This window comes from Seriola dumerili, unplaced genomic scaffold (genome assembly GCF_002260705.1).
Source record: "Seriola dumerili isolate Sdu_G_001 unplaced genomic scaffold, Sdu_1.0 BDQW01001222.1, whole genome shotgun sequence".
Classification (NCBI taxonomy): Eukaryota; Metazoa; Chordata; class Actinopteri; order Carangiformes; family Carangidae; genus Seriola; species Seriola dumerili.
The window spans coordinates 354,860-379,550 of NW_019175477.1; the positions used below are offsets into that span (position 1 = coordinate 354,860).

General features: G+C 40.0%; 1 protein-coding gene and 1 pseudogene across 1 annotated transcript in view; one reads left to right on the forward strand and one right to left on the reverse strand.

Annotated features, from left to right (window-relative positions):
• Positions 1-24,691, forward strand: part of LOC111238173 (metabotropic glutamate receptor 4-like) — a 140,529-nt gene that overhangs the window by 19,573 nt on the left and 96,265 nt on the right. The window lies entirely within an intron of this gene.
• Positions 12,443-12,841, reverse strand: LOC111238174 (annotated as a pseudogene).

The following is a 24,691-nucleotide window of genomic DNA, read 5'->3' on the forward strand; positions in this document are numbered from 1 at the left end:
ACGCATTGATATCTTTCCATAAATAACATGAATGGATGGAATACATAATATTGATGTTTTCATTGCATACTCCATTGGAAACTATATTAAAACAATAAAAGAACTATTTTATTGTGGATATGGAATAGTTATGAATAGAATTGAAGTAAAATAAATTGCAGGTGGATGCACACACAAGTGGTTAGAGTATAATGAATAATGTAAGTTATCTTGGTTGTTTAATTTCAGCAAATCCACCAAATACCACCTTTACCCATTTAACTCGCGCCTTTTTAAACTTTTGAATCAGAATTCGAAACGAAGCTAGAACAGTATTAGAGGTATTGACAATTTGATTTTAAATTTCGGAACTAAAAGTGTCTAGCTCTCTTCTGAAAGGATCAGTAGACATATTAATTTGTAAAAATAACAGATTTGTATTCCTTTTTTATATTTGTATTTTTTTTACCTAGTTAATTTGTTATTTTGTGAAGAGGTCACTATTTGGTTCAAGGATAATTTAAACTTTAACATCATATTTTCTGATTAGGAGCCCAAACTCACCAGAGAGCCATCTACAATGGCAATACAATAAGATAGACGAATTAGTTAAGATTAAGTAACCAAACTATAATGGAACATTGTTAGTGTGCTGTTTGTAGATACACTAATTTTTAACGAGTTTTCATCATTAATGACAAATATAATAGTGAAACATTCCACTTTGTTCCCAGTTTGTTTTTAGCTTGAAAACTAATGCAGTCTAATTCAACAGACATGAAGGATGTTAGTTGCTTGATGTGAAATGAAACTTTGTGAAACCTGAGGCTAGTTTTGTTATTTTTATATTCTCAAGTTTCAGACTATTTTAATTGAACCCACATTCAAACAAATGTACCAGAAGATCAAGCTTTAGGATTCATTATATTTAATGTCTTTAAAGTTAGGGTTAGATCAGATGTTTACAGCTGAACGTCTGGCAAGCAGTTGTGTATGGTAAAGTGTGTACATACAAAGAATGACGGCATTTTTCTGCAGCAAAATACAGTTACATGAGTTGCTCTCTCCAGGAGCGTTATTACTCTAACTCATTATATAGGTTCATGTACTTGGGACAACTACTCTTCCCCCCAAGCACCAGTTACTGATTACTTATAGTTTAATGCACGGAGCGCCCTCTGTTGACCGTTACTGTGCTTTAACAGGAACAAAAGTAACCATGGTTCCAATGACACAAAGAATTAGTGGTGACCACCATAAACTTGTACTCACAAAAAAACAAATGACAAATATATGTATATGTGACAAATAATGTCTCTCATTGGCATGAAAGTGCAAAAACTGTATCAATTGACATTAATTGCTTATGATTAAATATAAAAGGATTTTTCTTGTAGAAGAGTTTGTGTGGCTTCTTAAAGAGCCGTGTATTGTTGGGAGCTTGGTGTCACGTTTACCTTCCGAAGCCGTTTGTACAGGGTTGCGGCCCTGTCTCTTCAGGGCATAACCACATCCATGCGGTTCACCGCGTCTTCCTCTTGGCGTGCTCGGTTGTAGGTGACGGCCCCGTCACGGATCACGTTCTCCAGTAAGACCTTGAGCACCACCGCGGAGTCTCCTTTTCGTAGATGGACCGGAAGATTACGCTTGACTCCGCCACGGGCGAGCCAGACGGCGGGATGGCGGGCTTGGTGATCCTGGATGTTATCACGAGAACTTACGGTGACGCTTGGCGCCCTTCCTTTCCGAGTCCCGCCTCCTTTGCCGCGTCCACTCATGTTGTCGAGTTCAGGTTGATCGAGAAAAAACTGATAAATGTTCGAGTCAGGAACGTTCCGTATTTAATCGTAATGCGGACGTAAAGGAAAGACACACAGCTCCGCTCAATCCGCCATTTTGCGTTTTCTCTCTCAAAGCTAGAGCCCGTGAGCCTCTGAAATTTTCGCGGCTAAAATTTCATTTCAAAATAAAAAGTTAACATTGACCCTGGCAATCCCACTGACCTTCTGAAATATTTAATTGGCCGCCACATGGACTCTAATTGTCTAATTGGCAAGTTCTCAAATTTTACCAAAATATTGGTGTTTTAATAATATTATGCTTCCACCTGTTATGAATTTTGCAGGGTTTGGGGGCAGGTTATTTCATTTGGATTTGTTGATGCAAATATATATTCATGCAAGTTTAAGAATAATTGAATGATTGAGCCTGGTTTGAATTTATTTTTCATTTTGATTGTTCTTTATGTTACATAATTGAAGTGTCCAAAAATGATTTCAGTGTCACATATAATTTAGTGTCCAAAAAGGAAAGCGTTATCATCTGAGCCACATTTGAAATTTTGTTTCTAGATTATTGGTAAAGGACATAACAATTAGTCCTTAGTCTCAGTTGATCTAAAACATATATTAAACTTTCTTGAAGCCTTTGAAATCCCCTGTGAAACTAGTGTTGGCCACATCCTTGAGCTACACACCTTATTCAACTATGTAAATTGATTCAGCTTCATTTTCTGCTTATAGCACTTCATGGAACTTCATAAACATTATATATTCTTGTTTGTGTTATTTGAGTTACAAAACAACATGTTGACAAAACTTTTATCATTCACTGACAAATAAATGAACATGTGTCATCCAATCATAATGATATTAATGTTTTTAGATCAGTTCGACCTCAGAGGTTTTGACTATCCAACAAACAAAAACCCACTTATTTTGGGACTTCAGAGGTGGTGCCAATGTGCTGACTTGCAGTTTATACTGTGGTCGAGACAATACAGTAAAGTAGATGAAAGTTTCATATACTCCCATATTCGAGCATAAATTACAGGCAAGTCTGTTAGACTGTAAATTAACAACAGATGTTAACAGTGGTTCTATATAACAGGTTGTTCTATGAAGGAAGAATTAATGCTCTAAAGACCCAAAACTGTTTTGTTACCAGGCTTGTAAAACATGTTTATTTTCTGCTGGAAGTTGGACATTTTCTAGTGGAATAGACTTCATCTTGGATATCCAGACTCTACTCCACTTTTTTTAAAAAATGGAACTTAAATAGGGGGAACTTGCAGGCTTTTTGGTTTCACTTTCGCTTGCTTGGGTCAGACCACAAACCTTCAAACATTCAGAGAAGTCATTGAATGGCTGCACTTTGTTCAGTAGGATCTGTGAGTAAAACTAACCAACTTTACAACACGATTAAAGTTTGAGGAAGGTAAGACAGGTATGAGTCAGTAGGAGCAACGTGTTTAAGCCAATATGTAGTTGTGCAATGTGTTGTGTATGAGAAACCTACAGTAACAAGATATATAGGATATGTTAATAAGTAAAGTATAGAAAATAATTATGTTGCAGATAAAAGGATCAGCTACTTAAGTGTAAGGTGGCTCTTTTATAAGAGCCGTTTTTTGTTTAGTGAACTCGGAACTCTGAGTTTACTTGGCCCTTGTTCGGGCTTCTCGGTCTTCTTGGGCAGCAGCAACCGCCTGATGTTGGGCAGCACACCTCCCTGAGCGATGGTGACTTCCGCCGAGCAGTTTGTTCAAAACCCTCGTCGTTGCGGACAGCCAGCTGCAGGTGGCGGGGATGATCCTGGTCTTCTTGTTGTCGACGGCGGCGTTTCCGGCAGCTCCAGGGATCTCAGCGTCAGGATGTGACTCGAGCCCGCTGCCAGTTAGACGGAGAGCTCGGCACCGAACACGCTGGTCGTATTTATCTCCTCTTTTTCATGCTAGCCTTTTGGTGGACACGCGACGGGGAACTGAGTCAGCCGAGAGGAGCGGGTTCTTTTGGCCCTTGCTCTGGCCTTTCCCTCCGGTCTACCACGTCCAAGACATGTTTAACGAGAATCCTTGCTTGTGAAAACTAACAAAACAGAATAGTGGAGTTTCAAAAAGGCACCGGGTTATAGCTTGCCAATTCTGGGCCGTTCATTGGCCAAGGTAGCACCCGCTGGTTGAGTCGTCCATCACAAAAGGTACGTCAGTTACTGTACCGAGTACGAGACTTCCGCCGCACAGTATGTGGACTACAATAGACTTTTCACTGTCAAAAAAAAAAAGGTTGGTCATAGTATAGTGCATTTCATTACATACGATTAGAAGATGGTGTCTAACACAAACGTTCATTTCCATTCATCTTATTAAAACTATTTGCACACTGAAACTTCATTAACTTCTGAAATAAAGACAGTAAAATGGACAATACACATTAAATTTAAAAGTGATATAAAAATTCAAAGAAATAATGAACATATAAATAAGGATAATGAAAAAATTGTCTGAAAATATCTAATATTTCCAAAAGCGCCTATATCCAATGAGTGTACAGTGAAACAAAACAAAGATATTGAAGGGAAAATATTTCAGTGGCTTTACAAGTTCCTACTGTTCTGGAGTCATGGAGAAGGTAACACTGATGAAAGAGCAGGGTATGAAATCTATTATGTTAGATGTTTGTTCATGTGAGACTTGTGTTGCTGCAGTTTTGGCGATTTTATTGGCCTGTTTTGTTAGAGGGAAAGAAACGTCAAGGAGTGAGACCACCAAATGTCACAAGTCAACGCTCATACGTGCACTCAGAAAGAGAAAAGAAAAGCAGTAACTCATCATTGTGGTCCTTAGTAGCAGAATAATGAACACCCAAACACCCAGTAAAGAAATTCCATCTATCATCACCATTTATAGAAAGAATATCCCAAATTTTCTTATTAACCTCCTCTATAATGGCTATCATGACCTCTTCATAGGGCCTAGTCGTATGGCAAAACATCTAAAATCTTCTTTGTTAATTGTTACAGATAAAAAAAAACATAAAAAACATCCATTACCATTCACCCAAAAAACTCCTTCACTCCAATAAACGCCGTATATATGCACACCAAAACCTAAAAGGCTCTAATGTCATTAATTCCTTATATAAATATCCTTAATATTGATTAAACACAGTGACTGTCATGCCATAGCAGTTAAATCTAATCAACTTTTCGAGTAAGCGGTTTGAATGTTCACATGTCGCGAGACTACATCATAGAACCATTGTGGTTTAATAAAAAACTTATAAGTGCCAAGGAATGAAATATACTTTATAGTCATCAGATCTGTGAAAAACTTTTCTTTCCATCTCATCTTCACACACTTCGATTTTGTGATAGATTGTTGCGTATCTTGTCTGCTGAGGACTTTTTAAAAACATGTTTTTCACGATGAAAAACACATACGATGGATGAGATATGGCAGTTGCTCTCCAAACGGCGAACACTCTCATCACGGCGGAGCAGGACTTCTAGGAGACCCTGCTTTGTGGAAGGCGGCCATCTCACGCAACATCGATATCTTGGCAGATCGATTTACATAAGATCTAGCACATAATCTCAGTCTCTTTTATCATTCACAACTTTCACACAACGAAGTATGAAACTCGTTCGCCTCTCAGTATTCGTATACTCGATCAAGATTTGATCTTTAGTGTCCTCTCGCTCAATACTAACCGACGTGAAATCATTTTTTCCTTCTACATCCCACCTCTCTTTAGCGGCGTTGAAAGGAGAATTAACACACTGTATCTCTCGTTGTACCTGTCTTGCGGAAACTTGCTGTCGAGAGTGTTATGGACCCAGCGCGCTCGGGTTCTGAGTCTCCAAAACGGTTCATTCATAGATAGGATGCGGTTTTAAAGTTCCACTCTTGCAAGAGAATTCTTGACACTCTCTCAGCTCCGAGTACCAGGCGTCTTCACGATTGCAACAAGTGCACATTGTACATAGTTGCTCAGAGGAAGTTGAGCATATTAAGGGTCAGATAGATCGCTCCACAAGAGCCACGCATCAAGTCCGTCCGCCCCGGCCTTCGGCCAAATTCCTCGCCCTAACTATACGTGAGACTCTAGTGGAGTGGGCGTACAGTAAGGAAAACCGCTGAAAGGCTCTCGTGGAGTGCTCGAATTGGATTTATGAACAGGAGGCACCGCTCAACAGGCTCTGTAGAAAAAGCTCATGATTCACACTTGCGTTGGTAGCCTCTGAGTCTCCGGCCGTCCAGTCATTCTTGGAGTTGGCGAGGACGTTGTGGAGAGACTGTCGTCCAAACTCGTTCCTATCCGTTGTGGGCTCTGTAAGACGAGCTCTGCCTTGTCGCTCTAGTCGTACGTGATGTGAGTGTGCGAGCACCATATCGGCAGGCCGTCTCTCTGCAGCTCTTCGCTGCAGAGTTCGCTCGCTTTGGCCGCGGCTGAGCGTTCGGCTTACATAGCCCGCTCGGGCCGCAACCGGTTTCGTTAGAGAGGTTCACTGCCTCTGGGCGCTGGATCACTGGGAGACCCTGGCAGTGCCGGCCTGCATTGGCCCGCTGTCCAAGGCGTTCGATTCCAAGATCGGCCGCCAGGACATTGCCCAAGAAGTTTTTGCTCTGCCTCCGAAGCCCTGCCGACCGGCTTCGCTGCCGCGCCGAAAGCAAGAATGCGCCGCACTTTTTGCGAGAGGAACGCGCCGCGGCTAGAGACACCGGGCGGCGGGAGCCCGCTTCAAACCCACTAAGTAGAGCGCCCACAAGCGGCCAGAGGCTCACGACGCAAGTAAGGCCAAGAAAACCCGTCGCCCCAAGAAGCCCGCAGCGGCCCCAAGAAAACACCCGCAAAGACCCGAAGAAGGCCGCCAAGAAGTGCGACTACACCCAAAAGGCCTGCGAAGAAGGTGGCGAAGCCCAAAGCTGCCAAGGCCCAAGAAGACTGGCGCTTTAAGAAAGCAGCCAAGAAGTAAAACTGTCTAAACTTTACTTTAAACACAACAAAAAGGCTCTTTTAAGAGCCCACCCACACTATTTCCACTAAGAGCAAATGTCCAGCGCCAAACTTACTTTTTATATAGTTATACCACTTCCTGCGACTGTATTGTTTGTTTTTGACGTGTTTAGTAATGACTATTACGTCTTTGAATTAAACTGTCACATGACATTTTCCAACAGTCCACAGGTAGTAAACAACTTACAGTGAATTGTAGAGAAAATGTTCGGATAGAACAGGCAAACTGTGATAAAGTGATTTAAAGTGAAGGAATTTCAATTTTCAGAATTTCACTGCAGATATCTTGCAGTGATTTCCGTTCAGAGGTCGAGCTGCTTTCATCTGACACGGCCCACACCACCGACCGCTGTAGTAACGTCAAGACAGTAACATCACAATGAATGAATGAAATCTTATATATATTATATAATCTAGACTCGACATGTGATCATGTTGCCTGATTATAATAGGATATTATATAAGGATAATGGACCATAGAGCCTTTTAGCTGGTGTGCATATATACGCGTTTTATTGAGTGAAGAGTTGGTGAATGGATGGATGTTTTGTTTTTTTTTCTGGTACAATTAAACAAAGAAGAGTTTAGAATGTTTGCCATAACAGACCATAGCACTAATGATAAAGGAAAAGGTACATTGATTAGCTCACATTATAGAAAACAGAAAGTATAAAAGAAAAATTTGGACAATCTTCTCCAAAGTAAAAGGGAATTATTGGATGATTTATGATTGGATTATCTTTTTCATTACTGGTGTTTCTGCCGGCGTGTCATTATCTGCTGCTCACAGGACACACCATGATGAGTTCACTGCCTTTTCTTTTCTTCTCCTTTCCTTCTGAGTGCACGTTATGAGCCGTGTTGGACTTGACAGTTTGTGTCTCACTCTTCTGGACTGTTTCTTTCCCTCTAAAAACAAAACCAGGCAATTAAATAAATCGCCAAAAACTGCAGCAACACAAAAGTCTCACAATGAACAAACATCTAAACATTATAGATTTCATTTCCCTGCTCTTTCATCATGTTAACCTTCTCCATGACTCCAGACAGTAGCGAACTATGTAAAGCCTAAATATTTCCTTCATATCTTTGTTTTGTTTCACTGTACCAACTATGGATATAGGCTGGCTTTTGGAAATATAGAGATTATTCAGACAATTTTTTTTTCATTATCCATTTATATTTGCAATTTTAATTTCCTTTGATTTTATTCCTTTATTATGTGTTATTGTCCATATTTTTACGTCTCTGTATTTCAGAAGTTGATGATTGTTTCAGGTGTCAATAGTTTTAATAAGATGAAATGGAAAATGAACGTTGTGTAAGACTACACATCTTCTAATCGTATTACAATGAATGCACTACTACTTATGACCAACCTTTTTTTTTTTGACAGTGAAAGTCTTATTTTGTAAGTCGCACATTACTTGTGCGGCGGAAAGTCTCGTACCTCGGTACAGTAACATGACCGGTAACCTTTTGTGATGGACGATTCACACAGCGGCTGTACCTGGCCAATGAACGGGCCAGATGGCAGCTATATAAACGCGGCTTTGTTGACACGGCACTATTTCTTGTTTTTAGTTTTCAACAGCAGGAAATTTCTCGTTAAACATGTCTGGACGTGTTAAGACCGGAGGAAAGGCACAGAGCAAAGGCCCAAGACCCGCTTCCTCTCGTGCTGACTCAAGTTCCCCGTCGCCGTGTCCACAGGCCTGCTGAGGAAGGGTAACTACGCCGAGCGTGTCGGTGCGAGCTCCCGTTCTACCTGGCGCGTGCTCGGATACCTGACCGCTGAGATTCCTGGAGCTGGCCGGAAACGCCGCCCGCGACAACAAGAAGTACAGGATCATCCCCCGCCACCTGCAGCTGGCGTCCGCAACGACGAGGAGTTGAAACAAACTTGCTCGGCGAGGCAACCATCGCTTCAGGAGTGTGCTGCCCAACATTCCAGGGCGGTGCTGCCTGCCCAAGTAAGACCGAGAAGCCCGCCAAGGCCAAGTAAACTCAGCGAGTTCAAACTAACAAAACGGCTCTTTAAGAGCCACCCACTTACACTTTAAAGGCTGATCCTTTTATATGCACATAATTATTTTCATATTACTTACTATTAACATTATACTATATATCTTGTTACTGTAGTTCTCATACACAACACATTGCACACTACATATTGGCTTAACCACGTTGCTCCTAAAACTGCTACAAATACCTGTCTTACTTTACATCACACTTTATCTGTGTTGGTAGTTGAGTGTTTATACACACAGATCCATATAAAACAACGTGCAAGCCATTCAATATCTTCTCTGATGTTGAAGGTTGTGTTCTGACCCAAGCAGCTGAAAAGTGGAAACCAAAAGCGCAGTTCCACTAATTAGTCATTAGTGATAGGTCTCTGGCCTACAAGTGAGTCTATCTCCCATAGAAAATGTCCAAACTTCCAAGCAGGAAAGAAACATGTTTACACCTGGTACGAAACAGTTTTGGTCTTTAGTCTTTAGACTTTAATTTCTTCCTTCATTGACAACCTGTTATAGAATCACCTTACATCTGTTGTTATTTACAGTCTCACAGACTGCCTTAATTTATGCTCGATATTGGAGTATATTAGAAACTTTCATATACTTACCTGTATTGTATAGACCACAGTATTAAATCTGCAGTCAGCACATTGGCACCCACCCCTCTGAAGTCCAAAATAAGTGGGTTTTTGTTGTTGAAGTCAAACCTCTGAGTCGAACTGATCTAAAACATTAATGATCGATTTATGTTGGATGGAACATGTGTCATTTATTGTCAGTGAATGATAAAAGTTTGTCAACATGTGTTTGTAACTCAAAATAACACAAACAAGAAATATATAATGTTTATATGAAGGTTCCAGTGAAAGTGCTAAAGCGAGATGAGCTGAATCAAATACATTTGAAATAAGGGTGTGGGTGCTCAAGGATTTGGCCACACTTAGTTTCACAGGGATTTCCAAGCTTTTCAGAAGTTTATATGTTTGTAGATCAACTTTGAGGACTAAGGGACTAATTGTTATGTCCTTACCAATAATCTAGACAAAATTCCAAAATGTGCTCAGATGATAACGCTTTCCTTTTTGGACACTAAATTAATATGTGACACTGAATCATTTGGACACGTCATTTATGTAACAAAAGAAACAATCAAACTGAAAAATAATTTCAAACATGGCTCATCCATTCAATTATTCTATAAACTTGAATGAATATATATTTGACATCAAACAATCCAAATTGAAATAAACCTGCCCAAACCCAGCAAAATTCATAAACAGGTGAAGCAATATTAAATTAAAAACACCAATATTTGGTAAATTTTGAGAACTTACAATTAGACAATTAGAGTCCATGTTTGGCGGCCAATTTAATATTTTCAGAGGTCAGTGGGGATTGCCAGGGGTCAATTGTTAAAACCTTTTATTTTGATATGAAATTTTAGCCGGGCAATTCAGAGGCTCACGGGGCTCTAGCTTGAGGAGAGGACAACGCAAATGGCGGACTGAGGCGGAGCTGTTGTCTTCCTTTACGTCCGCATCACGATTTTAAAATACGGAGTTCCTGACTCGACCATGTTATCAGTTTTTCTCCGGATCAACCTGAACTTCGACAAAACATGAGTGGACGGCGGCAAAGGAGGCAAGGGACTCGAAAAGGAGGCGCCAAAGCGTCACCGCTAAAGTCTCCGTGATAACATCCAGGAATCACCCAAGACCCGCCCATGCCGCCGTCTGGCTCGCCGTGGCGGAGTCAAGCGTATCTCCGGTCGCCATCTTACGAGGAGAAACCCCGCGGTGTGCCTCAAGGTCCTTCCTGGAGAATCGTGATCCGTGACGCCGTCACCTACACCGAGCACGCCAAGAGGAAGACGGTGACGCCATGGATGTGGTCTATGCCCTGAAGAGGACAGGGCCGCCACCCTGTACGTGCTTCGGAGGTTGTAAACGTTGACACCACAGCTCCCAAAAAAACACAACCGCTCTTTTAAGAGGCCACACAACTTCTTCTACAGAGAAAAATCCTTTTTATATTAATATAAGCCAATTAATGCTCAATTAACAGTTTTGCACTTTTCATGCCAATAGAGACATTATTTGTCACATATACAAATATTTGTTCATTGGTTTTTGTGAGACAAGTATGGTGGTCACCACTAAATTCTTGTGCATTTGGAACCATGGTTACTTTTGTTCCTGTTTAAGCACAGTACGGTCAACAGAGGGCGCTCCGTGCATTAAACTTATAGTAATCAAGTAACTTGGTGCTCGGGGGGGGAAGGAGTAGTTGTCAGTACATGACCGTGAGTTAGAGTTATTACCGCTCCTGGGAGAGCAACTCATGTAACTGTATTTTTGCCTCAGAAAATCCCCGTTCATTCTTGTATGTACAACACTTTACCATAACACAACTGCTTGCCAACGTTCACTGCTTAACATTCGAATCTACCTAAAAACTTAAAAGACATTAAATATGAAATCTAATGCTTTGAATCTTCTGGTAACATTTGTTTGAGTGTGGGGTCATTAAAAAGTCTGGAACTTGAGAATATAAAACTACAAACTAGCCTTTCAAAGGTTCACAAAGTTCATTTCACATCACAAACTAACATCCTTCAGTCTGCTTGAATTATTACTGCATTAGTTTTCACTTAACCAAACTGACAAGGTGAATGTTTCACTATTATATTTGCATTATGATGAAACTCGTTAAAAAATAGTGTCTACAAACAGCACACTAACATGTTCCATTATAGTTTTTACTTAATTCTTAAACTATTCTCTACTATTGTATCTGCATGTTAGATGGCTCTCTGTGAGTTTGGGCTCCTAATCAGAAAATATGATGTTAAAGTTTTAAATTATCCTGAAACCATGTGACCTCCACAAAATAAATTACTGGTTAAAAAAAATACAAATAAAAAAGGATACAAATCTGTTTTACAATTAATTGTCTCTGATCCTTTCAGAAAAGCAGGCTGAAACTTTTTATTCCGAATTTAAAAACAATGTCATACCTCTATATTTACTTTTATGCTTCGTTTCGAAATTCTGATTTCAAAAAGTTAAAAAGGCGCGAGTTAATGGGTAAAAGGTGTATTTGGTGGATTGCTGAAATTAAACACCAGATACTTAACATTATTCATTATACTCTAACCAACCTGTGTGTGCATCCACCATGCATTTATTTTAACTTCATTCTATTCATAACTTGTCCATATCCACAATAAAATAGTTTCTTATTTTTAGTTTCATGGGAGTATGCTAATGGAAAACATCTTTATGTATTATCCATTCATGTATTTATGGGAAGATGTCATGCGTTGTGAAACATTTTCAACCACAGCAACCTTTCTTCACTTTGACCAGCAGAGGTCTCATTTGATCTCTTATTCAAGTAACTTGAAGTCGAGCACAAAGAGAAGCATTCATTGTCTAGATGTCTGTGTATAATAAGGCATGTGGCCAATTTTACTTGTCTATTAACTTTACATTTGTATTTAAATTTTATACTGCAGCACCTGTCAATATCGTAATAAACTGTTAGCTTTATAGTCAAAGCCAGAGAAGGAATTGTCTTTGTAGATAAATGTGGGTGGGCTCTTAAAAGAGCCGTTGGGTTGTTGGTTGTAGGCAGAGCTGTTTACTTGGAGCTGGTGTACTTGGTCCACTGGCCTTGCGTGCCCTCAGACACGGCGTGCTTGGCCCAGCTCCCCGGGGAGCAGCAGGCGGACGGCGGTTCTGGATCTCCCTCGGAGGGGATGGTGGACGCGCTTGGTTGTATGAGGCCAGGCGCGGAGGCCTCACCGGCGATACGCTCGAAGATGTCGCTCACGAACGAGTTCATGATGGCTCATGGCCTTGGAGGAGATTCCGCGCCATTGTCGGGGTGACCTGCTGCAGCACCTTGTAGCACCGTAGATTGGCGTGAGCTCTCCTTCCTGGTCGCTTTCTCCTCTTCTTTCCGCCCTTGCCGGCGGTCTTGGGCCACGGCTTTCTTGGAAAGCCTTCTTGGGGCGCTGTCTTTTCGCTGGTTCAGCATCGTCAGAGAGTTTTCACTTTCCTCAGCAAATGTGAAGAATAAGCGCTTGCGCCTGCTTCTTCTTTACACACCAAGATGCTAACTGTGGCTGCGCTGTCCCGCTCTGCCATTGGCTGCATTGTTAACGCCGTGAAAGCGCAGTCCACCCGGAAATCTACAGCAGGCACACGGACATGAGATTGTGATTTTCTACTGGTGCAAGTGAAGCCGGAAGAAAACCCGTTCATCTGTGTTTAAATGCTAATGAAACGACTTTTTTATTCAAGTAGTTATTCATTTATATTTTTATGTCTTCTTAGGACTCTTTTTACTTAATAAAGAAGAAAGAAATTAGATTGCAGGAGGAGAAAGGGTAGAAAAGAGGGGAAAAAAGGAGAAAAGGACAAATACAGAACGAAAAAATAATTGTCATGTGTGTTGTGTGATGTGTCATGGTGTGTGTGTTGTTGCTGTGCCGCGGGTGTGTGTGTTGTGTGTGTGTGTGGTGTGTGTGTGTGTGTATGTATAAAGCCAATGTGTGTGATTTCAATGGTTTGTTTCATCGTATATCGATATCGTTTTCATTTTTTATTTGGCAGAGTAGTGAGTGGTTACTCTTTTGGCTGAGATTTGATACAGCTTCCCTTTCCCCTGTCTGTCCGTCCTGTCTGACAACGAACACCGGAGGTTACCCTGAAAGATTTATTTGTTTAATCAATGAACAATTGATGGAGCCATGAAGAGCCAGGCCTGTACCTTCAGAGTATTTATTAACATTGGACTTATTATTTTCCTTATTTTACCAGAAAGTCCCACTGAGATAAAGAAATCTCTTTACATGAGTACCTGCGTCAGGATAGCAGGCAATTGCCTTCTCTTAGTCGTTTACTAACAAATACGATCACAGTATCACCTCCACAGTAATGAGAGATACACAGCTGGTGGACACAAAATAACCCACAATCTCAGACATAACAATGATGATCACACAAATTGAGCGCGCAGGAATAACGATGAGAAATACTACCATGATGACCATTGATAAGGTTTGGAGACGTTACGGATGCTCTCCGCTCAGATCTAATGCTCGAAAGAGATATAAATGTTTTGTAATTGTTGCAATACTGAGTTAACACTTTCCTTTATTGATTGCCCCTATAGTTGTCAAATTGAATATAAAGTATTCATTTTAATAAAAATAACTATACAAAGAGGTAACACATACATTTAGAAAAATAATGAATGCCTCTTAGCTGTAATAGGTGTTGTTATTCTATAATTCAGTGTGTCATCTGATGACATCACCACAAAAACGGCAGTGGTCTCACACTAAAAATGACATTCGGTATACTGTGAAACTGTTTCCCAGATATTTTGTGGTGCCATCGAAATCGCTGGCTGGATTACGTCCCGAATGGATGAATGAAGCGCTACATTTATTACTGACGGCGGAGTCGTGAGGAGGAGATTGAGGTGATGACTGTCAACCTAAAGACTGGAGATTGTGGATATTTTACTGTAAGATCGGATATATCGGGCAAAAATATATTGTCTGTGAACATTTTACTGATACATTCAGTATCAACAAATTTGCATAAATTAACATTTTCTCATTACGCTGCTAGAGAACATAATATGTCGCAATTACATTTCCATCAAAACACATTTGCTGTTACAAATTAGTTGTATAATTTATATAATTGAATAATAATATATTTAATAATAAACTGCCTCTAGAAGTTACATTTCCTATACAACTAGTGGACAGTCGTGCCGCCTAACATCCACCCCAACCATATCCATGCAACTCCGCTGTTATTAATAAATCTGGGGCTTCATTTATTCACATAATACGTTGCTTGTGAACATAATCCAACAAAATATAATTTGCTGTTGATGTGTAGTTGTAGTTTAGTTGTAGAAGCAGTTTTTGCCTTGTTTCATGAAAGAAAACCGTTAATTTGCTTTGTGATATGTGACGGTTCACCTTGTTGAGACTATTTACTTTCTTTCATTCACTGTGATAGTGAACAGGAGTCACAGTAAGTGGAAGGTTTACCGTGGAGATGGTTTTGCTGAATGCGTGTTTCATGATGATGATGGAAAGGAATAACTGAGCCTTTCTCATTGTGCTTCATGTTGTCATTACTATTAACAATCTCTCCTGGCAAAAGTAAACAAAAGCAGCCAATGTTGACCAATCACAGTGTAACCCACCTTGTGAGGAGCCGTACCTCAGCTGTGTCCTAGCTGCTGCAGCTACATGTGGAGACTCCATAGTTAACCCCAGCCATAATTCAGTCTTTATGGCAGCCTGTGTAATGTCACAGCTGTTGACTGAAAACCTTGTAACTCCAGTTTTAGTTGGCCAAAGAAAAAATAGAGTTGAATTAGGTGTTAGATTTCCCTACTTTATATGGAATACAAGTCCTTTATTTTAGAAACCTGCTGTGTGTATTTACCCACATTTCATATTTCAACCAGTTGTATTATAAATGTCATCTTTTTATACACTCATATCGCCTCTTCTAGATTTTTAGGACATTTACATTTAAAAAACACTGTCATTGTCGTGTCGTCGTAACGGCTCCTCCTCGTCTTTTTTGACATATCATTTATTCCTACTGTCACAGTTGCAGCTAATGATAATTCTCTCTCCTACAATATTCATTTTACCTCATTAACTCAGTTGAGGTCCGCAAATTCCCACTATGTTGTTCTAAGTATAACATTTATTCTGCTTTGTGATTCGCATTTTGATTTCTATAAGATCTGAGCTATTGAAGTTAGGTGTATTACTAATTGCCCATGAACTATAGCACACATTATTCGATCATGCAGACAGGAGCGATGCGAAGAAGAAGTCAATTCGCGATTATATAAAATCACTAGAAATAGAAAAGTTGTGCAAACAACATGACTCATGAAAAAACGTAGGAATCGTGCACACGCGTCGTTCTCACAAAGCAGGAATCCCGTGGTACACAATGATTTAAATATATATTCAAATTTCTTTTGTCCAATAAAACGAACCGCTACATCACCGTGCGCACCCACTCGACCAATCAGCTTTACTGGGCGCTCCAGCCTCGGCTATAAAAACGAACGTCCTCTAGGTTCTTCAGCACGTTCATTTCAAAAGAAAACGAGCAACGTTTTTAAAATGGCAAGGAGGTACAGCAGACCGCCCGTAAATCCACCGGAGGGCAAAGCCCCCAGTTAAGCAGCTCGCCACCAGGCTGCTCGTAAAAGCGCCCCTGCCACCGGCGGCGTTAAGAAGCCTCACCGTTACAGGCCCGGTACCGTGGCTCTCAGGGAGATCCGTTCGCTACCAGAAGTCCACCGAGCTGCTCATCCCAAGCTGCCCTTCCAGGCGCCTGGTCAGGGGAGATCGCTCAGGACTTCAAGACCGACCTGCGCTTCCAGAGCTTCCGCCGATCATGGCTCTTGCAGATTACTTGTGGTATGGGCACCTAAGTCTCTAAGAGGATGAGTCCGTGGGACCATACGTTCTCTTTGTGTGCAGTCAGTTGATTGTCGAGTGTGCATCATTGCATTGAATCCGGACATTGTTGGCCGCCACAATGACGCACAGACCGAAAATCAGTTTTCTGAGTGTACGTGCAATTCAATGTTACCAGACAAGAACACATCTAAACTGACAAGCTATATATGTCGAGATAGACCACCATCGGCTTCGCTCTCGCGCAGTTGAGAGAAGCGAGGCTCTCTTACAAGACTACAAGTACCCTCCTCGAACCACAGTACATACGTCAAACCACCAACCAGGATGGGAACTACCATTTATGGTAAGATATAAAGCTGAGACCAAGCAGCCCTATCCAATTCTATGCTTCTGTCATGTAATTGTTGGAACTTTTACATTTCAGATCCTCTTTGTTGTATACTTATACCACATCTGATCTATGCTCATGCACTTCACACAAATTTCTTTGCGAGTAATCGATATAAATATTAACATATAGAAGCTCTCTCATCTATATGAGTACATATTCAATATATTATTTTCAATTTTCTAATATGTGCAGTTTCTCTGTTAGATTACGCTTCTATCCTATATATATACAAACACTCAACAAACCTGAGACTTTTTGTGTTTTTCACTTCATTCATACTCTTTAACAAGGTTAGTACTTTAATCACTTTGCTGAATTCTGATTAGTAAGTCGAGGAAACTGAATCCTCAGTATAGGATAGCAAGTTGATATAACCAAACTCGGAGTCCTGGGGCTGCTGGTACTTTAACGAATACTCAGTTTGCGCGAGATGGAGTAACAAAGATGGTCTCAGGTAAATCTAGATAGGTCTCTGCGTTTGGTCCACGAGAATTATATAAGAGTACGGACAATCTACTTCAGCCTGGAGATTGTGTATTATGGTGTCACCCACCGTGTGATTGCTCTAGCCACCACTCGAGATATGAACATCGATACACATGAAAAAGTCGACCTTTATGTGTGACCTTAGTGATCTTGTGTTGACAATTTCATTGTTGGCTAATAGCAAACATCTTGGTAAAGAAACTGAATTGACGAACAGCTAATGTTGGCCTTTATTTGTTTAAAACATAAATATCGTACCTGTTCCTACACTATTGTTTTAACGAGGACAAACTTCTTTCTGCACAGTGTGCCTTCCTGGTTTTGTGCGATACATCCATGACCCTTGACAACTATTCTAAATCTAACTCTCTATTTCTAATAGGACATGTTGATGGGATCGCTAAGAGCAATGGCAGTGCGACCCTAACAATGCAGTCCAGTGTCGTGTGTGCTCCGATAGAAAAATTAATTGATTAGCTCTCGAGATGTGTTCAAAAGGTGAGACACATAGACGCGTCGTATTTCTCCTGACTCTGCTCTTTTTTTTCTCAATCAACAGCTTTATATGATATAATGAATCTTGTGTTTGTGTCACTTGTAGTCTGATGAAAATTACACAGAGTAATTATAGAAAGAGCAAAGTGAGATGTTGTCGGCTGAGACCTTTTTAATATCAGCTTGATGTCATTTGTTGCTTTGGTACTATTGATGGTCTATAAAGATTTACTTATTAAAGCATGAGATAATATGTATTAAACTGATCCTACCTAAATTATGACAATATTGCTATAGATTAATGCAAATACGTTGAGCTTTCTGTCTACATGATGTTAGCTCCACTTATAATCGCAACACTACGCAGTGAGTGTAGTGATCCAAATGTATTGTTCTGTTAGCATGATATCAAGTTATCGCTAAGCAGTTAACCAATCTACAGTGTTAGCTGGCTTAAATACTGATTGACCACTCAATGATGTCGTGACATTTTATGGATGCACATAATACTCAGCTCATTAATTATTTATATTGGTGAGCCCTCGAACAGAAGTTTGGGCACTTATGAGCACTAAAATACTACCGTCCCTCTCATGTTTGCTTTTATAAGAAGAAATAATGTATTATAATCCAATGTGTTAATAACTCACTTTATATAATAACTCAGTGCTCAATGCGCACTGCCTGGCATGCGCCTTGATAGTGCGTGTGTGATATAGTATCGCGCATAGTGTTTATTACAATAGTTCACTGTCAATCATGAGCAGTGTCAAGAAAGAATCTGTGGTGGCGATTGCTGTATAGACCTGAATGCAGGGATCCGCGTCGAGATCGAGCATAGTGAAGAGCATATCAAGTCTCGTGCATCTTTCACTGTTACGTCTGATTATTGTTAACCGTGAGTGTGAATATGAAATTGTGTTTTACGGGCATGCGATCGTGTTGTGTTGTTATTTATCTTTATTTCTGTGTTGATAAACACATTAGATTATAATAAATGGTGTCCCAATAATATGCGAAACATTCTCGATCTAAAATATATGGGAGCTTATGTTGTGTGTCACTTTTATTTTCTATGTGTTGTATTCCCCAGTATTAACCTCACACAAGATGGAAAGTGAAGAAGAGGTGAAGCGTGTGGCACGTGTTGCTTGTATTGTTGAGTTTGTTTAACATCTTGCTCAGTGGTCGGTTTATGGAGAAACTGATAATGGCTGCGTTAAGCACTCTTTCCGGTGTCATGTCTGTCAAATTTAAGCGACTGACAAATAACACGAGCCGCCACTGTCGAATAATTCATAGTGCACTAGGTCCATCTAAGATTTCTCCTTATTTACGATGGCCACTGCACCATGACCCTTTTAAAGCCTCAACAGTGCCTTCGTGAATTGAATCTGCTGTGTTTGGCTTGTATATCCCCACCCATAGGTATCGAGAATGACGTGATTATGCTAGATGTGCTTTTGATATTCAATGGCGCTTGTATTTGTCAGTTGCTTTTTGCGCTGACCGGAGTGTTTACGGCAAGCATTACATTCTAAAGAGCAACGAGCAAGATGTAAAATATCAGAACAGACACGCTTCACTCTTAACTTTGCCATCTGTGTGAGGTTAATACTGGGAATAGAATAGAAATAACACACAACTTACCAATATTTGTAAATGTTTGTTATGGGAAACAAGCTATTAATTCTAATGTGTTACAACAGAAAAAAAAAAAAAAAAAAAAAAAAAAAAAACAGATGTCAAACAAATTTCATTCCGGTTAAAACACGTAACAGAAAGTGAGACTTGTGCCTCATATGCACTGCGGATCCTGCATTCAGGTCTATTACAGCAATCCGTCCACACATTTTGCCTCCTAATGACAGGAATAAATAAACCACACGCATCAAAACAGATCCAAGGCTCAGCAGTGGATGCTGTTTAAATAAAGTTTAAACTTGGTTTTTCTTTAACGAGGTTTAGCAGCCACTGAGCTAAATAAATGAGCCACATTTCACATAATGGATTCACTGATTGGTCAATATTACAGTAAAATGTGATGTACTTAACCTTATATACAGCAAATACATTGGAACACATATGGATGTTACTTTAAAGTGGAGCTACTCAAGTGACAAAGCCATGTATTAATCTTAGAATGATTAATCTTAGATCAGTAAACAGTTCATCACTAAGTATGCTTTGACCACCAGTCAAGCAAGCACAGCTAAAAGTCCAGCAATCATTGCTCTAGTTGGGGAATTACAGCTAAAGGCCCAAAACACAGAATCTAATCATTAACTGGAGTGACAGAAAAAAAGGCAGGTTCAGAGAAAATACGCAGTCTACCACCTTGAACATTGCAACCTATTGTCAGTCCTTACACGACACTGACTGCATTGTTAGGGTGTCTGCACTGCTCAAGACTCCACATGTCTGCTTTGAAATGAGGTTGTGAATGTTGTCAGGGTCATGACAGGATGACAAAACCAGGAATCCTGGACGTGAAAGATTTCTGAAAACAATAGGAGGAACAGGACTTTATGTTTTAAACAAATAAAGGCCAACATTAGCTGTTCGTCAATTCAGTTTCTTACCAGATGTTTGCTATTAGCCAACAATGAATTGTCAACAACAAGATCACTAAGTCACATAGGCCTTTTTCATTTCATATTGAGTGGTGGGACAACAAGGGTTACTTGGACACTCAAACAACTCCAGCTGAAGATTTTGTACTTATTATCTGCAAACAACCTATCAGATTTCTGAGCCCATTCTGTTCCCATGGCAAATATAGTTAGTGTCCTGAACATCCATGATTCAGTTTCCACTTATAAGAAATAGCAGAGATTAAAGTACTCTGTAGTTGATGAAGGAAACAAAATTGGTTTTGAGTGTTTGAACAGAAGACGTAATCTAAGAGAAACTGAATAGAATAAAAAAATGAATCAGAGAGCTTTTGAATATGACTCAAAAATGTGTGTGCATGAGCTGAGAGAAAGTTCAAACAAAGTTGAATTAAAAGTTCCAACAACACAGTAAATGAGGGCTGCTGTCAGCTTTAATCTGAACTAAATGTTTACATGATGTGTTTACAGGAGGTACTTATAGCTGAGACTCTCCGTTCATGCAGACAACAGATGTTCTATTGAATGTTCATTTTGTGTTGCTGTAATATGCACTACACAAAATGACTTTCTCTCTCATTGGAAAACATGTCCGACAATCAAAGACACTGACAATCTACTCAACAAATGACAACAAAGTTTTCCGATAAATCTTAATATACAAAAGTAATCATGTGAAAAACGATGCTTTGAGAACAGCTGCATCTCTTCATGAGTCAGTGTTTATAACTTTCTATTCAGTTATTTTATGGAATTTATTTTCATGTACTGCTGCCTAATCTGTTTGCTAAGTAGGATTGTAATACTAACATTATGTACCATTATATACAGCTGAACTAAAGCATAAATAAACACCTAATTCAACTCTTATTTTTCTTTGGCCAACTAAAACTGGAGTTACAAGGTTTTCAGTCAACAGCTGTGACATTACACAGGCTGCCATAAAGACTGAATTATGGCTGGGGTTAACTATGGAGTCTCCACATGTAGCTGCAGCAGCTAGGACACAGCTGAGGTACGGCTCCTCACAAGGTGGGGTTACACTGTGATTGGTCAACATTGGCTGCTTTTGTTTACTTTTGCCAGGAGAGATTGTTAATAGTAATGACAACATGAAGCACAATTGAGAAAGGCTCAGTTATCCTTTCCATCATCATCATGAAACACGCATTCAGCAAAACCATCTCCACGGTAAACCTTCCACTTACTGTGACTCCTGTTCACTATCACAGTGAATGAAAGAAAGTAAATAGTCTCAACAAGGTGAACCGTCACATATCACAAAGCAAATTAACGGTTTTCTTTCATGAAACAAGGCAAAAACTGCTTCTACAACTAAACTACAACTACACATCAACAGCAAATATATTTTGTTGGATTATGTTCACAAGCAACGTATTATGTGAATAAATGAAGCCCCAGATTTATTAATAACAGCGGAGTTGCATGGATATGGTTGGGGTGGATGTTAGGCGCACGACTGTCACACTAGTTGTATAGGAAATGTAACTTCTAGGAGGCAGTTTATTATTAAATATATTATTATTCAATTATATAAATTATACAACTAATTTGTAACAGCAAATGTGTTTTGATGGAAATGTAATTGCGACATATTATGTTCTCTAGCAGCGTAATGAGAAAATGTTAATTTATGCAAATTTGTTGATACTGAATGTATCAGTAAAATGTTCACAGACAATATATTTTTGCCGATATATCCGATCTTACAGTAAAATATCCACAATCTCCAGTCTTTAGGTTGACAGTCATCACCTCAATCTCCTCCTCACGACTCCGCCGTCAGTAATAAATGTAGCGCTTCATTCATCCATTCGGGACGTAATCCAGCCAGCGATTTCGATGGCACCACAAAATATCTGGGAAAACAGTTTCACAGTATACGAATGTCATTTTTAGTGTAGACCACTGCCGTTTTTGTGGTGATGTCATCAGATGACACACTGAATTATAGATCAAAACCTACGCCACAAGCATCTACAGTGGGACTCCTGTTAAACCATTCCATCAAAAATAATTCCAGCTTAATCTGCGGGACACTTTACTTCAGCCTTAAGGTCATCATGACTATCGCTGTTTCTGCCCATGTGTGACACTGTAGTGACGTTGTGTTTTTGTCCAGTGATCCATACTGGGTATTACATTTGAACACAACGCTAGAGAAGGCAATGTGAGGAGAATCATTACTGAATATGAGACATAACTCAGTTGTATTTTATGTTGTGTATATTAATCAAATGTTAAGTGTTCTGACGTCCTGTTGAATCCATGTAATTAATACGGTGAACTGAACTTGTTTGATGAAAATGCTTTGAGAGATGATGGCAGAAGAGTAGACAACACAAAAATGTACTCGGCTCTATTTGAGTCAACACCTGTTCCCATTTATTCCAAAAGACTGAGACACTCAGACTTGTCAGCCGGAGCTCAGGGAGACCAGATCTAATTAGCTTTTGCTCCTTAGCCGGGAACTCCAACCCTCTTCTCCCAGCTCCAAACCACAACTATCCCTCATTTCCTGACACTCCACGACAGAACAGTAATTATCAACTTCCACTTTTATTAGCTATCTGTAATGGCTCTTGACCAATTATAAAGTAGTCGGATAATGAGTTGCCTTGGAGAACGGAGAGACTCTCAATTGTTTGTCGCTTGAGGCTATCTTTGAAGAATTATTTGTCAGAAAAGAGGCGAGTGAAATGAAATAGCGCAAAGAGAGGGGGGAAGAAAGTGATTGAGTTTTAAGAGACGGAGATGCTCGCTTGGTACAGCGGAGAAAGGGCACCATAGTCACTGGAGCCACCTGCAAGTCCTAAAACTCTCCTGAAGTGCTGAAGCGGCCCGTGAAATGGCTTCCTCAGGTCGTGTGACCCCAAACTGTTTAGAGCAAAAAGAGGTTGTATATAATGGCATGTATTCTACTTCCTCCACTAAACCACTGAGCGATAATGGCAGGGAAAACATACAGTAAATGTGGGCAGAGTCTTCAGGCTTTGTTTCTGTTTGTGTTTATCAGGCATCCACAGATCCCTTCCAGTGTAGGCGTCTAGGGTAATGGATTAGAGTGCTGGTGCCAGTGATATCATGGTTGAGAAAGAACTGCATATTTTAGAGTTTCTTTGTCGCCATGTGAGGCCTGTGTATTTCACTGGTGAGTTAGACTGTTACTGATATGCCCCCTGGCATGGAAGTCCAGTGTGAGTGTAATTTAGTGCAACATCACTGGCAAACCCGAGGGTGTGGAAGAATGGTGGAGTAACAGTCTGGTCAGGGAGGATTTAACATTAACTTTAGTTTGTGGCTGCAGGAAATGGGGATGTTTTGCAAAACAAAATATGGTCAGGTGAACTATCGCTTCATAAAAAAAAAAAAACTACTGGCAGGTATTATATATACTACCTGCTGACATTTCAGTGGTGACTTCAGTTAATATTGCATCTAGAATATACAGCAGATGTTTTGGTGTTTGAAATGGTGTTTTTGTTTGTTGTGATGGGTGGAAAGTGGCATTCACAGGAACAACTGCTGGCCTGTGAATACCCCTGAAACAAATGACAAGCAAGTTTCTACACCTCATCTCTGAGTCATCTCTGTTTACTCACCTTGCTTGCACACAATTCTCCGCTGTGCATAGACTGACCCCATATCCTGTTTTAAGTGTAACACATCATTTTTAGAAAAATGTCAGTGGAATACAACAACACGGAAATATGCAAAATTTCCACCACATGCCCCTCAATTTCCTCTGCTTTCCTGAGTGCAGGCTTTGTCACAAGCGTCCATTGATAACTGACATCATCTTTCAGCCATCAATTTTAAAATGGGACCTTATGGAAGGAACAGATGAAAAAATAAAATAACGAGATTCTTACTGACATCTTATTCTTATTGACGCTTCCTGAAATCCTGAGATACATTAATTAGTCCAATGTCTCCAGTGGAAAGTTGCAAAGCTTCATTTAATACAGGATATCGTCAAATCGCGTTCTATGACTTTTGTTGAAGAAATACTAATTTCTCATCAATTTCATCTTCATGTCTGCATTTCTTAAATTTTTTCGCACAGAACCTGCAGACTGCATTAAGCAGTAGTGAAAATTCACACTCTTGTATATGTCTAGTGAACTGAAGAAGAATCAATTCCTTTGGATTATAATTTATTTAAAACATGTGTTTGGAAAAAGGAGCTGAGGAGTAGTCATTCATTATTGCTCTAGATGATTGCTAGAGATGTACAGATTAAATCAACAGACACCTCATGATATGATATTGTAAGTGGCCACAGGAGCCCTGCTTTCTGTCCACCCTAGCCCAATTGTATCTCATGTACAGTAAGTGGACGCATAAAGGAGCTCATGTTGAGCTTGCGGATGATTGCTCACATGGCTGTGTTATAGCTC